This window comes from Danio rerio, chromosome 20 (assembly GCF_049306965.1).
Source record: "Danio rerio strain Tuebingen ecotype United States chromosome 20, GRCz12tu, whole genome shotgun sequence".
Classification (NCBI taxonomy): domain Eukaryota; kingdom Metazoa; phylum Chordata; class Actinopteri; order Cypriniformes; family Danionidae; genus Danio; species Danio rerio.
The window spans coordinates 4,657,035-4,661,664 of record NC_133195.1 but is presented as its reverse complement, the minus strand read 5'-3'; the positions used below and the strand labels follow the sequence as shown (position 1 = coordinate 4,661,664).

The window sequence follows — 4,630 nt, the reverse complement described above, 5'->3', positions numbered from 1 at the left end:
TGTTTTTTCCTGACATTTTTCTGACTTAATTACACTGTACATGATTCAGAAACAATAAATTATCATACATATTATGAATAACTTTTATTTTTGCTGAATAACTGAATAAAAAGCTAAAAGGCCCTGGTGTTTGACTCATATTTCAAAAAATGAGGTAAGACTTTATAATAATAATTAGTTTATGTTAGTGTAACTAACAGGACATCCAACCAGCAGAGGGAACCCTCACCAGAATTCTGAATTCTGACAATTCTTCGTTGGTTACTTCCTGTTTGGTGGCCATATTAACCTGGCCACAGCAAACAATCAAGCTACGTCCCAAATCGTGTAAATAGTGTAAGTAGTGTTTTCACACTGGAAACCCTAAAAATAATAAGTGCACTTTAATTACCCGGATGATGCACTCATTCAGCCGCTAAAATGAAGTGTGTAATGATGGACACTTCACACATTCAACGACCACAGGTTTGCTCACGTAGCGGAAGGGGCGGAGCTATCGGACGCACATGTTGGATAACTTTATTTGTTTTGGATGGTGAAAGCAAAATTCTCCTACGAGAGTGATTATAGCGCCTCCCGATGGTAAATGCGGTTATACTCACAGGTATTATTTGATAATTCAGTTGTTTATTTCACTGATTTGGCAACCCTCAAACGTCATCAGGGAAACGGTTCGAATTTCCGCTCAGGAAAAACAAACATTAGTGTGCCATTTGGGACGACACTACATACATATACTATCCTGTTGAGTGTGTAAGTACATAGTGCATGAGTGCATAGTGTATAGTGTGCCATTTGGGACGCAGCTTTCGTGCGAAGTATTCCCAGTACCTGCTGCCTCACCAAGCGTTTTCTCACTGTTTGAGTTGCCTTTTGTTATGACCTTTGAGCCTGTTATTTTTGACTACGGATTTTGGAAGACTGAGCCAAAACACTCTGTTTGTTACTTTGAACCTGCATGATTTTTGACTACGATTTAGCCTGGAGTTTTGGATTTGTTTACTTTTTACAATTAAACTTCTTGCATTTGGATCCCGTCTGTCTCCGTGTCATCACCAATCACCAATATGAACAAACAATTAGTAAAACATTTATTACATTATTTATTCAGCTTTGTTAACATTAGTTCATGTTAACTCACAGTGCATAAACTAAGCACAACTGAAAACGTTATTAATGCATTAGTAAATGTTGCTTTTAAAGCTTATTGATACTTAATGTTAACATATACATTAACTAATGGACCGTTATTCTAAAGTTTTACCAAAAATGAAGATGGTTTAATTCACATTGACTTCAATTGACTTAACTAGTATTCATTCATTCATTAATTTATTCATTCATTCATTTTCTGCACTATTCCAGGGCCGGGTTGCGAGGGCAGCAGTCTTAGGAGAGAACCCCAGACTTCCCTCTTCCCAGACACTTCCTCCAGTTCCTAGGGAGGGATCCCGAGGGTTTCCCAGGCCAGCCAAGAGACATAGTCCCTCCAGCGTGTCCTGAGTCTTCCCCGAGGCCTCTTTCTGGTGGGACATGCCTGGAACACCTCCCTAGGTGTGCGTCCAGGAGGCATCCGAAACAGATGCCTGAGCCACCTCAGCTGACTTCTATTGATGTGGAGGAGCAGCGGCTCTACTCCGAGCTCCTCCCGGGTGTCGGAGCTCCTCACCCTATCCATAAGAGTGCACACTGCCACCATGGCCTTGGACTTGGAGACGCTGATTCTCATCTCAGCAACGTCACACTCGGCAGCAAACAGCCCCAGTGCATGCTGAAGGTCCATGTTCGATGATGCTAACAGAACAACATCGTCTGCGAATAACAGAGATGAAATCTTGTGGTCCCCAAACAGGACCCCCTCCAGCCAAAAGCTGCACCTTGAAATTCTGTCCATAAAACGTATGAACAGAATTGGTGACAAGGGGCATCACTACCTGAGTCCAATATCCACTGGAAACAAGTCTGACTTATTGCTTACAATGCAAACCAGACTCCTACTCTGGTCATACAGGGACGGGACGACCCTTAACAGAGCGCCTCTGACCCCATACTTCCCAAGCACCTTCCACATAATGCCCCAAGGCATTATGTGACATGATCAAGATTTTGACATGATCAAATGCCTTCTCCAAGTCCACAAAACACATGTGGACTGGTTGGGCAAAGATTTGTTTCAAAACTATTTCTAAATTCAATTCTAATTTCCAGCGAAAGAATGAATGAATAATAATAACAACGAGTGATCAAACAACCATCCGTGACGCAAATGGATTTGCTATTTAAACAACATGGTGCATAATGTGAAAATTAGAGTTGCGCTGGTCTGAAAATAGCAACAAATTGCGCCAAACATGTCTTTCGCTTTATTGCGCCAGGTGTATGGTAAAGGGATTAGTTGAAAAAAGTGAGTAAACCTGTTGCCTTAAAATTATGAAATAAATAAACTATATGCAGAATTCTAAAAACTTAATTAAGTCAACTTAACAGCTCACGTTTTTTTTTTAAATAAACTTTTAAGCCAACAGATTTACACTCAAAAAAATATGTTGGCTTTAATTAACTTTTTTATGTCAACAGGTTCCACGTAACAGAGTTAAGTTACCTTAAAGAAAGAATATTTATTTGAGTGAACTTAAGTTACATTAAACTAATGTAATGTTGTTTAGTTTAATCAACACAACACTTATAATTTAGCTTAAATTTATTTACACTGTTAAAAAAAATTTAATTTACATTACATTATAAATTTTAAGTTAAATTTACAGAAAAATACCGGCAGTGGTTGCCAGAAATTTACTGTAAAAATACGGAAGTTTTATAGGACTGTTTAAATTTACAGAAAATAACCCTATTTCATCAACTGATACAATGCTCAGTTCACAAAAAACCTACACTGAAAAAAAATATTCAAAGATGATTCATTGGATTTACTCAATTTTTTATGTTGAGTGGTTGTAAGCAATTTATTTGGGCTGAATTTAAACAAGCAAATTAAGTTGAACATTATGAAACTTAATTTGTTTGTTTAAATTCAACACAAATAAATTGTTTGCAACACACCTTTAGCTCGCAAAAACGTAAAGTCATTCAATGCACTCATTTGTTCATTTGTAATGTACAATTAGCAAACAGATTTTCACTGCATTAGTAACTACACAGTTACCTTTAAACAAAAGAAGATGCAGCACAACATCAGCTATCCTTAGTTCATATTGGACTTGCACACAGATGCTACTATCCTCCACAATGGTACTCACTTTTTTCAGTAAAGTGACTAATAGCTGTTTACAGTGGAGAAAACTAGTAATCTTTTTAAAAGCAAGTTGCTGACTAATACCTAACATAAAAATATGGAAATTGCATGATTCATTTAAGAAAATATGATTTCAGATCAGTGTTTGGACATAGAATTGGCGATGACTGCTTTCGCGTGAATACAGGTATCTCTAGTTAGATCTTGTTCAACAGGAACACACTCAAATGTTGCGTTACTGTGATACTTGTGCTGTTGATTATAGCTTGATAAAGAAAATGCTTAATTGCTGCATAATATAAATACATATAATTATGAAGAAGTGAGTAATTTGTTTCTAATTTTGTCATACAGTAACTTATTCTTTTCCCCTGCTATTAAAAGTCTGGAGTGAGTGTTAGACGTCTGTGCACTTGACCTTTGACTGACTGGCAGCTCTTAAACACTTCCTCAGAGATAATGGATGTGTAAATAGACTCAGGATTTCACCCTTTGACCTTTGAGTCTGTGATCGGATTTTCTGGCTAAATGTTTCCCTTTTTGCTAATTTTGTGGTTTGCGTAACTCCACTAGCATTGTTGGTATTTTAAACTAAACTATGTTAAAAGTGAGAGACATTTCACCAGGAATCCTCAGCTGAGAGTGTTGTGTAAAAAAATTTAACCAGTAAAAAGTGCTGGGTTCCTCGCAGTCCCTTCATGTCATTCTGGTACAAATCAATTAAGTTAACTTACTGTTTGTACAATTTTGAGTTGATTGAACATAAAACAATTAAGCTGTCTCTCCAAAAACACTCAAGAATTGTGTTGTTTCAGCTCATCTTAATTAAGTAGTTTGAACAAGCAGCAAAAACATGTATTTTGAGTGTAGCACCTCTTTGACTGATAAATTCCTTTCCCAGAGATGGGTTGCAGCTGGAAAGGCATACGCTGCGTAAAAATGTGCTGGATAAGTTGGTGGTTTATTCCGCTGTGGCGATTAATAAAGGGACTGAGCCAAAAAGAAAATTTATGAATGAATAATTTGCATTCCCCATTTTCTGACTTGAATCTAGCTAAAATTGTGGTAATACTGCAGTGTAAATTTGACAGGTAATAATTTAGTTATTTTTAAAATTATTTTGTAAATTTTGCATTGATTCTTACTACAATACACTTAATAAAATAAATCGATGTTTGTTGTATGTTTAAACTACTGTACTTATTTAAAATGCATTGAAACTAAACATTTATTAAGGTTTTTTTGGGACAAATTGATTGTTTTATGTTCAATCCACTTTAATTTGTAAAGGTATCAATTTATAGGTAAGTTACCTATATTTGTTCATGTTGTCCTAACACAAATCTATTGTGAGGAACCCAACATTTTTTACAGTGT

General features: G+C 36.4%; 1 long non-coding RNA gene across 1 annotated transcript; it reads left to right on the top strand.

Annotated features, from left to right (window-relative positions):
• The first annotated feature begins 263 nt into the window (after positions 1-263).
• On the top strand, positions 264-3,653 carry LOC141379525 (uncharacterized). The gene is made up of 2 exons (XR_012396334.1): positions 264-604; positions 1,366-3,653. It is a non-coding gene; the product is annotated as an uncharacterized lncRNA (long non-coding RNA).
• Positions 3,654-4,630: the final 977 nt, after the last annotated feature.